The sequence below is a fragment of the Erpetoichthys calabaricus genome, chromosome 1 (assembly GCF_900747795.2).
Source record: "Erpetoichthys calabaricus chromosome 1, fErpCal1.3, whole genome shotgun sequence".
Taxonomy (NCBI): Eukaryota; Metazoa; Chordata; class Cladistia; order Polypteriformes; family Polypteridae; genus Erpetoichthys; species Erpetoichthys calabaricus.
The window spans coordinates 244,280,605-244,294,028 of NC_041394.2; positions in this window are offsets into that span (position 1 = coordinate 244,280,605).

Here is a 13,424-nt window from a genome sequence, read left to right on the forward strand (position 1 = left end):
AAGTACAGGAATGGGTCACCAAAGTCTTGGAGGTTTTTAATGAAGTTGATCCCAAAGTGAAATAATACTTTCCTGGGAAGGAGAGCAGTTCAGCCTTTGAAATATTGTGATGTTTGTTTTTCCACTAGCATGACAAACCCACTTACTTGCTCACTCTTTGGCATGCAGCTTACAGTGGCAAAAATAGTTTTTTAATTGTAAAATATGCAAAGGCAAATGAAAGCAGAGGCAAAGAGATAAGATTAATACATGCAGCCATTTGTTTTCTACACTGCTAGTCTTGATAAGGCATGGGGCTCACAGTAGTAGGTGAGAATTCCCAGACATTGACCTTTCTTTTTCGTTTTTTTTTTAATTATCTTTCTCCTTTTTGTGCCATGAATATTTACATCAGTCTTTTTAGAAGAGAAATCTGCATTACAAAGTGCATCGGTGCATCTCTGGCATTCCCTTGCTGTGACTGCCTGTGTTGTGGTGGTTTGCTTGATCGTGCAAACTGTCAATCATTTGGTAATGATTTGTTTTCTCCCCTAGGTTGTCACTGAATCCACTAGTGCAAGTCAAATCATGTCTCAAGTATATTAAGAAGCAAAACAGGACACCACGGTCTGAATTTCATTATGCTACCCCATCAAACTCACTCCATTGCCACACAGACTTTTTCATTTTTATGAAAGCAATGCAAACAGACACTAAAGGCCATGTTACATTGCAACACTTCTCCAGTGATTTTCAGTCATAACCATAGCTCCCATAAAGGTTGTTGTTATATTTCAGCCAGGGTTCCACCCCTTCCTGGAGTTCAAATGCTGCTTTTTGTCCATTTTTGTATATGTATATCTTCTTTTATGTCCCATGTGCTTTGTGGATAGTCTCCCAAGAGAAGGAGCCACCTGCCCATCACCATCAAGAGACTTCCCTCAGCTCTGTAAAGGTGATGACTACCCACAGTCCCTTGTAGTTCATTATGAATGCACTTGTCATGTGTGAGTTCTTCTAGTGTTACTCTGTGTTTTGTGATCTACTTGACTTCACCTCTTGGATTTCAGATTGGAACTTTGTTTGCTTTTGGGATTGCATTTTTTCTCCTTTGAGCTTATTTCTGTTAACAGAGTTGTTGTAAAATGTTTATTTTATAAATATTTTTTGTTGCCCTTGTGTGTCTAGGTTTTCATGGTTTTAACCCTTCTAGTGGGCATTTTGAATATTTTTGGGACCAACTGTGCATTGGGACATCTCTAGTATACAACAGTCACTTTTGTTTCACGGATGTCTGTGTGAGGTTTCACAGTTTGTGGTATCACCCAAGTGCTTTGTTCATTTAATTATTTACTTTTTGTTAATCATTGTAATCTGCTGGCACCTGCCTGCTGCCCCCTAATTATGCTTGTAATACTGCACTGGTTCCTGGGATTGCACAATATGTGACCGTTACATGATCAAGTGCTCCACTGTTGCTTTTAATGCTATATGTGACATAAGCAGCGGTTCATGTTTAAATGAGCTGATCGGCAGTAGGTGAGTTTTCAGCTTTTTCCCTTGATATTTCTGTGGAACTGCTTAACAAGCCATCTTCATGAAATGCTTTTCTAAAGGTTATTTTGAATTTGCTTGTACTTCCTTCTTGTATTTTACTTTCCAGGTGTACTATGTTTTGGTTCTAAACACAACCTTCCATTTTTAATGGTATTTGTCTGCTCTGTTGATTAAGGTAGGGCTAGGGTCAGCCTTTAGCTTCATATGGCTGAAGAGGTGTAAAAGACCTTTGTATGTCTCTTGTTAGGGCTTTTGTTAGCTTTTCCCAGTTTGGCACAGGGCCCACGTTTCCTATAGAAACAACACTTAATGTATGGCACTCGTCATCATTATAAGTAAATAGGGTACAGCAACAGTGTGTTGTTTTTCATTCTACATGGTAGCTGAATTATGACAGTATGCATGGTGTGACGGGGACAGGACCAGCAATGTATTAGGTAAAGCTTAAGCCATAGCATGCCATTGATATCTGTTCATCTTACGGCATAGTCACTTAAGTGTTCATAGTCAACTCAATCTGTGTGTTGGCAACACACACCAACAGTGATGTGGACATTATTTGAAATAAGGATCAATGCCCAGGCAGCAATCAAGCAGTTGTAATCCGTTTTGTCCTCTGATCTTCCAACCCCTATCAGGGTCATATTTGTAGTTTAAAATTTGAAAAGTATTAAAATTAATTGTACAGCTGCTGATTTTCATTTCAAAGCCAACAACTGAGGAGTGATACTTGCCACTTCTAGGTCAAAGCAAAAGGGACATCATTCTTTTATAAACTGTTAATCTGGTGTTTCAGCATCTGGATTCACATCCCCTTTGACATGGGGTAGGTCATGAAGTTAAGTGGATGCAGCTTTAGGAAGTTTTCTTGAAGGTGCCTACCTCCTAATCCACCAAAAGCAAAATCTGACACATACAGACTGACCTATTCATTTTCTATCCTGGGTAACCAGATCAGAGTTGCCAGCACTGGGTCCAAGGCCTGAACTCACTCTAGACAAAGGGCCAGTCCTTAACAGAACCTAGTAAGCCATTTAACCAATACTGCATATCTCTGGTATGTGGAAGAAAAGCCAGATTATCCAGAAGAAGGTCTATGCAAGTGCAACACAGGCAATGTTCAGGTCAGGATTTGAACCCAGCACTCTGAGGCTATATCCACATTACTACATTTTCAAACAAAAATGATATCCATCCACACTAATCTTTTTACATAGTTAATGAAAGTATCTCCATCCACACTAATAAGATGTAGCCATTCACCCATGTTGGGCACATGCACATTGGCAGAAACAGAAAGAGGAAGTGTTCTCTATACTAGACCTTCATTTGCAGCTTGTGTTTACACGCAGAGTACAGCAATGTCAAATACAAAAAAAGATTGTTTTGTGTGGACCGACTATTAGGTGGAACTGTTGTTGTGAGTAACACATGAGTATAAGGCAAGGGTGTTCTACCGTGTTTGCCATTATGGATGCAAGAAGTCAGGCAAAATGACACCTTTTATAAGGCAAGCAAAAATACTGAGAAAATGTTATTAGGAGGATTAAATTAGGAAAAACACGTAGTAAGAATGAACCAATCGGATTACGGTAAGTATTTTCAAAACTCTCCATTACCACCCATCCACACTGAAATGTCAAGTATGTATTTTCAGAATTATACAACTCTGGAGAGTTTTTTCAAAAGTCTACATTTTTGGGAATTAAAAACACCAGGTTAGTGTGGACAAAAGGTGAAAATAGAGACTAATGTCTGTTTTTTTAAGTGAAAACATATAGTGTGGGTATAAGCTATAGCACTGAGGAAACAACTCTAACCAGTGTGGTGCCCATGTTAAGGAATGTTATTTTAAAATAAGTAAAAGTGACTGTCTCCCACCAATAAGCTTGGGGAGGCAGACTGATGGATCTTAACAATTGAAGAAGGACTTGTCCAATGAGCTTCTGCACCCTTGATACCACTGAACCAAAATTTGAAAAGACTAACTGTCTCCGCAAGAAGGAGCTGCTGTCCCATAGGGCAGTGGTTCCTAGCCGGTCCTTCTTACCAAGTACCCCCAAAATTGTTCTTGATGGCTAGCTGATCAGCTGAATCAAACAGTGTTGGTTGAAAAAGGACAAAAATGAAGAGTAGTCAAGTGTCGTCAAAGGACTGCTTGGAAAATACTGCCATGAACAAGTTCAGCTTCAGGTTTAAAGTTAATGTGATTGAAGAGCTTAACCAGCTTTAGCCACAACCACCAGGGAGGAACATGAAGTCGCTCTATTTGTGTTGGTTACAAAAAGAGCAAAGGATCTTTTTAGTCCCTTTTTTCTTTTTATCTGTTGTTTTTTATTCCTATTTTATTTTCTTAGGTATCATCTAATCAAACTGTTTCTAGAAACAGATAGCCTGTAGTGTCTTCCCTTTCAGTGTTATGCGGATGTACAAACTTAATCCTTGCCTGACTTCTAAGTGAATGAGTGTACCAGCTGCCTGTGGCATGAAGAGTTTCTGTTTTGGGTCATCCCCTTGTCATGACAAAGTAAATAAGATTGCATTAACACATCAGACAAGGAACATTTCAGATGCCTAAACAATAACACATTTATGAGGCTGCGATTTCTCTGCACAATCTGAAGTTAGGATTTGGTGTCTCATAAGTTCATTCCCTTAGAGAAAAGGTCAATGTGCAGCAGACTGATTATTGGTGACGCATGGATGCATACTAACCAAATTAAACCTTTGTAGTCCCAAGAGGCAGTTAGCTTAGAGTGGCAGGTGCAAGTGTTACAGACAGACCCATATCTGCATTTCAGTAACAAGGTCACGCTACAATGAGTCAGCTCAACATTATTTTACTTTTTGTTTCCTTCTTTAATAAAGATAAGGCTAAATATATAAGGATAAATAAGATACTAACCATGTACTATATGATTTTATTCTAAAAGCAGTTTTAAGTTTCTGCTTTACATTGTTCTGCTGAAGGACAGTTGCAGTCAGAGGATTTTATTACAGATGCCAACAAGAAGAAGGCCTTGTGACCACAAAACAGTTGAATGTGTGTAAAGACTAAAAAGTAAGGGGCTCCATTCTAATGTTGTGGAGATGGAGTGGGGTGGTAATATTAGCGCCACTTTGTTACTTTATTTATAGCCTTTATTTTGGTATTTTTATACATTATGAGCTGTAATATTTGATTATGAATATTTCTATTATTTGTATGACATCATCACACTTCCATTTTCTATGTCTATTGCATTGTTTTTAGGAATGCAATAAACATACCTGTGTAAAGGATGTAAGGTGGTGAATTGGCCCCGCGAGGTAACAGGAATGGCAGTCCAAGGGCAGGCTGCTCCTGTTGAGCAATATGCGGAGCATATTGTAAGCAACAGAGGGCTCCAAGGATCATCCTCTGGACACCAAGGAGTGGTGGCAGGGTGACGGAGTCTTGTTCCAAATGTCTCACCTGTGACCGACTTGTGGCTACGATGAGATCTTCATTAGGGACTCACTGGTGCCTCGGTTCTGCTGAACAAACCAATACGGTTTGCAGTGGAGACAAGACAGAGAGAGTGAGAAGCAATGGGGCTCAAGAGACAGAAAGAGAACTCTAAGCCAATCTTCACTTTGCTTTTATTCTTGTTGATTTTACCCTATTTATTGGAATTATTTAATGATTATTTTTAACATCAACAATTGCACTGTTTTTATACAATATGTATGTATTGAAGAAGAATTTGCACTGCACTTTGAACATTGTGTGACTTGCTTGTTGGAAACAAATACACAACATATTTTTTTACTCCATGACTTGCATTGTCCTAGTCCATCTTGGTATATGACTTTCAATATCCAGTGATGCCAAGACTGAGAGCACCCGAGGCATTGCAAACCTATAAAGGAATAGTTTGTTTCATTGGCTTTGTGGGAAACAGGAGCAAACTACCAAGCCATGTAGTTGTAGTAGAAACCTTGACGACCTTTAAGGAGTATATGGATGAGGATATTGGGATAGCTTAGCTATTAACTTAACAAATGAGCTTCTTGGACTTAATGGTCTTCTCATGTTTGTCAGATTTCATATGTGCTTTTGTTCTTATGATTTTCATTTTGGTTTTGTCCTTTATGTTTTTGTAAAACATACAGTATTATTCTGCATTGTTTTGACCCATGCTAATGACAGCTATAAATCTCCTGTTCTGAAATTAAAAGAAAGAGCTGTATTAGTCTCCACCACTCATTACAAAATATGACTACTAGGACATCCTATTAGCCACAGCACAAGTAAATCTTAAACACCACTGCTTGTAAATAAAAACTACCTGCTTTGAAGCATTGATGTGAGGTTAAAAAATGAAATAAGGTTCCCCTTTTTGACACTCAACAAAATCACCTGTGACTTACTTTGCCTGCAGTGGGTTGGCACCCTGCCCGGGATTGGTTCCTGCCTTGTGCCCTGTATTGGCTGGGATTGGCTCCAGCAGACCCCCGTGACCCTGTGTTCGGATTCAGCGGGTTGGAAAATGGATGGATGGACTTACTTTGCTTGTTTTTCAAATATGCTGTAATAGGATGTCCTCTTGTTGCAGTCCCAAAAGGCATAAAGAGACTCTACACAAGGTCATACACCAGTGTATCTTGCATTGTCAAATTGTCAAAACTGCCAAATCAAATTCAGGTTCAGGAAGGTCCAGGAACTGTCCTGGCAGCATTGAGCCAACCCATCCAGTGCAAGACATATTTACACCCATGAACATACTGCTTCACATGGTGTCTGTGTAGAGCTGCCACCTAATTGGATATTCAGGTCTAAGTAATCTAAGAGTAAAACTCAGACATAAGAATATCAAACATAAGACATCTGGCAAAAGAGAGGAGACCATTCAGTCCATGACACTTGTTTGGTTAGCTAATAGCTAAGCTGTCCCAAACACTGAGTGATCAGACACCATGAAGACACTGACAGGAGCTGTTGGGCAATCAAAGAATGCTTATGATAGGGACAAAACACTTTAAAAACACAGAGCTTGTTTTCATTACATATATGACTGGACAAACTGTGCTGGTACAGCACCTATAAAAAGTACTCACTCGCTTGGAAGCATTCACATTTTATTGTTATACAACACTGAAGCAGAGGGAATATAATTTTTTTTTACATTGATCAAAAGAAAAAATGATAATATCAAAGTCAAAATAATGTCACAGATCTCTGCAAAGTGGTCTAATTACAAATATCAAATGCAAAATAATTCAGTTAAATTAAATACACGGTAAATCCATGTTGTATAATAATAATGTGCAAAAACTTTCCTTAGGTCTGAGAAAGATAGAAAGACACTAAAAAAGATAGAATAAGAAAACAAGTTCATAAATGGTGATGTACTTATGCAGTTAACACAGGAGTTATCTCTATCAGTTGTAGATGTTTATTTGCCTAACATATCATCGAATACATGGCCTTTAAAGGCAAAAGACAGTCAGGCTGGAAATAGAGATACAAAACAAAATGTCATGTTTTATCTCCTCTGTTCATTTCCAGCCCTTGGCATTAAAACTGAGCCAAACAATTCACACACATGGCCATTTCAAAAGGATAAAAGGATAAAGCATGGCTGTACGCCACGTTGAGACCATGTAGTACTAGATGAGGTATAGCAGTTTGTGCATTGGCAATAAATAACAAATCAATATATTTCAATCAACCTCCACAAAAGTGTCTTTCACAAGGTGTGCTAAAAAGATACAAGGTGAAGTAAAAAGAATACAAATCCAACTTGGGGAGCCTACAAATTTCTCATTATTGCAACAATGTGATTAGTGTAGAAATGACTATAACAAAAATGAACACAAAAAAAACAATAACTCATATATGGATATGCTCACATACAGTGTGGCTTACCCATTTGCCCACCATAAAACCCAATTTTCACATTCTCCTCACCTATCCATTTTTGTTTTTTAAACCCCTCTTTAGTTATAAGGTTAGAATGACCTAGGGTCTTGAGAATTACAAAACAGTTAATGTGTATTACAAGTCTACAGTTAGCACTGGATAGGACATTAGTCCACTGTAGGACAAACTCACACATACTGATTTTGAGTTGATGGTGAAGTAAAACCTACAGAGAGAAAGCGCAAACTCTACACACACAGAGGAAGGGCCAGGACCTGAACCCAGATTCAGGGAGCTGGGAAACATACTGCCAACAATCTCCACATTTATCATCAAAACACTACTTTTGACACTTCACAAATCCATCTGCAAGCAGTAAGCCTTACCAGACCACAGGAGGCTCGCTAAATAATGCAGTGCTGCCATCTGGTGGTCTTATTCCATTTCTTTGTTCTGCAGATGATTGTATCCAACAAGACGTCTTGTTCAGATCACTCTAGATTACAGTACATTTGTTGTCATTTTGTTTCAGGTGAGGTCAATTGGCAATGTTGAACTGACCTCTGATCTGTGTGTGTGTGTGTGTTCACCTTGCAATGGACTGGCACCCTGTTTAGGGATTGTTCCTGCCTTCACCCAATGCTTACTAGGATAGGCTCCAGCTTCTCCATTATCCTGCCTAGGATAAAACAGGTTTAGAAAATAGATGAATGGCTTAAGAAGGGTCGCACAGTGAGCCATGGGCAGCCATGTAGCTTACAGGTCAGCACTTGAACCACCAGACCACATGGCCTGCTGTCACAGCTCCTACTACACCACCTCAAGGTTGAGACTGTGTGCATCTGTTTGACCTCAGGCCAGCTGCTTATCATGTCATGACATACTGGAGTGAAGCTTACTGGGCTCAAGGGCACAATTTAGTGGGATGAGAAGGCACATGAGTCAGAATTAGTAAAATTAGTGACCTGTCATAAAATATATTTTGGTTAAATTTGAAAACCTGAAATTCCCTACCCTGGCTGCATCTGTGATGGGCCAGCTTTTTCCATAAATTCTACATTGTTTTTAAGAATTCTTTGAGTTAACCACTTGTCATAAAAGGCAAAGCTAAAAAGAAGCCTGAACAGTGGGTTTATGGTGGATTTCAAAAAAAGCAATGGATTCTAATATTACAGTCAGGTCCTTTATTTTGTATGACTACTGATCAACAGGATAGACCGTTTTGCAAAAGCTCAGAATTTTGCTTCTTTGTTTGAGCCCTGGGTACAGTGGCTCTAAAGAGCAAAATGCTAAAATAAAATAAAAATGACACAATTAAATCAAAAAATGACAACATGCCTGCTAATCTTCAAGATTTGCAACATCGGATTGAGCAAGCTGTGAATTCAGTAAGTAGGGACCAGTTGTCTCGTGTGTCGCAAGAAATGATCTACTGTTTTGATGTTTGTCACGCTACACATGGTGCTCATGTTGAGTGCATGCAACCTCAAGGACCATAGGACCAAACTTTGAACTTTCCTCTACCCAGTGATGTGCGGAATGTGTTTCTGTCTTATACGGTTTGTTTGAAATACATTTTTGAAATCTGCTCTTTCATTTTGAATAACCCTGTATTTTCAAACCCCATTAATCCAGTTCAGGGTCACAGGATATCTGAGTCTGTCCTGGTGACATCAAGCACATGACAAGAACCAACTCCACATGGGGGTTCAGTCCATTGCAGGGCACACAGGACTAATTTAGAATTACCAATTGACTTACGTTTTGGGGGCTGTAGGAGGAAAATTAAAGAACCTGAACAAAAATCACCTAGACACAGGGAGGGAGAAATGGAGACTTTCCTCTTCTCCATCCTTGTACCTGCTCAGTCCAGTTCTGTGGCAGTAGGCAACAGTACCCCAGCCAGTAACAGGCACTAGGTAGGGTAGAAGCAAGTCCTCTGTGGGGCACCAGGACAGGTATAGAGTGCTCATTTGAGAAAATAAAAGTCATCAATCAATGTGACAGCAAGGCAGGAATGATCATAAACAGAGGGAAAATACACAAATGTGGCATCACAGTCAGAAAGCGAACAGGACACAAAGAGCAGTGAGGTCACCATGCGACTCTAGTAAAGTGGCTTAAATGAAAGAAGTGAAAGTGAGTTCACATGCTAAACGTGGGCTTGTGCAGTTTCAGGCAAAACTGGGAATCTCTTAAAGTTCTGGATGATGTGCTCATTTCTGACCCTTGGAGCCATCAGACCCTGCAAACAGGCACCACCTGGTGGCCAGAGCAGCTTTAAGTCAGGCCTGTATAATGAAAAGGGTGTAAAGCTTGATGTTGTTCCTCTTTATTTTGGGAAATGTAATTCTTGATTTCAGCAGAAAGAATTCAGTGAAATTGTATCGCATAGTGTGTGAATCGTATTGTATTCATGGTCTTTTCTGGTGATCTTTTTTGTTTGCAAACTTGCCCCCAAACAGATGTTTACTCGATTATGTTGACTTCTTTTGTAAGTCGCTTTGGATAAAAGCACCTGCTAAGTGAATAAATGTAAATGTACCGACAGTGGAAAAAGGTTATTTCTTACGCATTCTCAACCCCACTTAATCCTATTCATGACCAGAGCTTATACCAGCAGCATTTGAAGCAAGGCAGGAAACAGCCATGGACAGAGTGCCAGTCTATAATATCCAAACCAATTTACAGTCTCCAGTTCACCTAATTTACACATCTTTATGGAGGAAACCAGAATACTTAGAGAATAAGCCAGGCAGACTTAGGGACAACAGAGAGGCATGGGGTTTGAACCCAGGGCACTGAATCCATGAGGGAGCAGCACCACCTGTACCCTGTAGGGAAATTCAATCCATTTTCAAAATTAGAATTGGCTTCACTAACAAGAACTCTTCTGCACATGCTACTCCAGTGCTTTTACTTTTTCTGTTCTTCACGGGTGTGCAAGTGCAAACCAATGTAAAAAACATGCTAACTCCATGCAAGAAAACCATCTGGGAAATAATATATAATCTTTTTTTTTTTTTACAATTGTTTTGCTTTGCCTGTTAAACTAGCTTAGAATGCCTTCGGTGCAAGAAGTTATGCAGACATGCTGAATCAGTCATCCCATCCACTGCAGGGTCGTGGAGGTGATCATGGCAAGCAGCTATTGACAGGTCTGAGTCTACTTCATCATGTACACTTCCACCAGATCAATTAATAATAATTCATTACATTTATATAGCGCTTTTCTCAATACTCAAAGCGCTATCCACACGGGGAGGAACCGGGAAGCGAACCCACAATCTTCCACAGTCTCCTTACTGCAAAGCAGCCGCACTACCACTGCGCCACCTGTGAGAATTAAGAGTCACTAAGCTATCCTCCTTAACTTAGATGTTAGAGAAAAGTACATCAACTTGGCCAAAATGTGAGCTCTTGTATCCCAAGATGTGAGGCATGCTTCCATACTCTCTCTTACTACAATAATACTTTTTTCTTATTCTGTTCTGCTTGATATACAGTGCATCCAGAAAGTATTCACAGCACATCACTTTTTCCACATTTTGTTATGTTACAGCCTTATTCCAAAATGGATTAAGTTCATTTTTTTCCTTTGAATTCTACACACAACACCCCATAATGACAACGTGAAAAAAGTTTACGAGGTTTTTGCAAATTTATTAAAAATAAAAAAACTGAGATATCATATGTACATAAGTATTCACAGCCTTTGCTCAATACTTTGTCGATGCACCTTTGGCAGCAATTACAGCCTCAAGTCTTTTTGAATATGATGCCACAAGCTTGGCACACCTATCCTTGGCCAGTTTCGCCCATTCCTCTTTGCAGCACCTCTCAAGCTTCATCAGGTTGGATGGGAAGCATCGGTGCACAGCCATTTTAAGATCTCTCCAGAGATGTTCAGTCGGATTCAAGTCTGGGCTCTGGCTGGGCCACTCAAGGACATTCAGAGTTGTCCTGAAGCCACTCCTTTGATATCTTGGCTGTGTGCTTAGGGTCGTTGTCCTGTTGAAAGATGAACCGTCGCCCCAGTCTGAGGTCAAGAGCACTCTGGAGCAGGTTTTCATCCAGGATGTCTCTGTACATTGCTGCAGTCATCTTTCCCTTTATCCTGACTAGTCTCCCAGTCCCTGCTGCTGAAAAACACCCCCACAGCATGATGTTGCCACCACCATGCTTCACTGTAGGGATGGTATTGGCCTGATGATGAGTGGTGCCTGGTTTCCTCCAAACATGACACATGGCATTCACACCAAAGAGTTCAATCTTTGTCTCATCAGACCAGAGAATTTTCTTTCTCCTGGTCTGAGAGTCCTTCAGGTGCCTTTTGGCAAACTCCAGGCGGGCTGCCATGTGCCTTTTACTAAGGAGTAGCTTCCGTCTGGCCACTCTACCATATAGGCCTGATTGGTGGATTGCTGCAGAGATGGTTGTCCTTCTGGAAGGTTCTCCTCTCTCCACAGAGGACCTCTGGAGCTCTGATAGAGTGACCATCGGGTTCTTGGTCACCTCCCTGACTAAGGCCCTTCTCCCCTGATCGCTCAGTTTAGATGGCCGGCCAGCTCTAGGAAGAGTCCTGGTGGTTTCGAACTTCTTCCACTTATGGATGATGGAGGCTACTGTGCTCATTGGGACCTTCAAAGCAGCAGAAATTTTTCTGTAACCTTCCCCAGATTTGTGCCTCGAGACAATCCTGTCTCGGAGGTCTACAGACAATTCCTTTGACTTCATGCTTGGTTTGAGCTCTGACATGAACTGTCAACTGTGGGACCTTATGTAGACAGGTGTGTGCCTTTCCAAATCATGTCCAATCAACTGAATTTGCCACAGGTGAACTCCAATTAAGCTGCAGAAACATCTCAAGGATGATCAGGGGAAACAGGATGCACCTGAGCTCAATTTTGAGCTTCATGGCAAAGGCTGTGAATACTTATGTACATGTGCTTTCTCAATTTTTTTATTTTTAATAAATTTGCATAAATCTCAAGTAAACTTTTTTCACGTTGTCATTATGGGGTGTTGTGTGTAGAATTCTGAGGAAAAAAATGAAATTTAATCCATTTTGGAATAAAGCTGTAACATAACAAAATGTGGAAAAGGTGATGCGCTGTGAATACTTTCCAGATGCACTGTATATGATGAGACGAGATGAATAGAGTAATACGGCCCACATTCTTAACAGTACAGGAAACAACAGCAAGGCAATATGTGTAATGAAAAATGGAAGCAACTCTTCCCCCAGATCGGATTCAAGTATGGACTTTGACCAGGTCATTGTTTAAACTTTTGAGTTCAGCTTTGAGACATCTGAGATTCTAAAATGGCCCTAGTGTGTGCTTGGTGTGTGGGTGTGTTTGTGTGTGTCCTGCGGTGGGTTGGCACCCTGCCCAGGATTGGTTCCTGCCTTGTGCCCTGTGTTGGCTGGGATTGGCTCCAGCAGACCCCCGTGACCCTGTGTTCGGATTCAGCGGGTTGGCAAATGGATGGATGGACATCTGAAACAAGCAGGAGAGATGCAACACTGTAACAAAGTCTGCCTCTTTGACAGTAGGCACGATGCCCCAAGAGTCATTTTGCACTAAAACTTTGCAGTTTACCTGGACTACCCGCTTGAATTGTTGATTTCAGCACTGAAGTGTTTGATAGAGAGTTTCGGGAAGGCCATGATATGTAGTGGCATTGTGGTTACATAATATGAGCTTGTTTTAAAGTTACTTCTGGCCTCATGAAGAGAAACATAAGTAGCAAGGCATAACACAATTATTGTCTCATAACACAATTTAAGATATCGTTCCATCCTTATCAATCTTTATTTTATGCAGCACCTTCCACCATGATACCAATCACTGTGTTTTACAGGAGAGACTTTTAATGTTACAAAGCAGGTGTCATCATTGATAGTTACAATACAATCCATTCAAGTGCTGGAAGGGTTTTGGGAGTCTGATAGCATCACAACAGAAAGCATGCCTACACTAGAAAAATGACATCAGTAGTA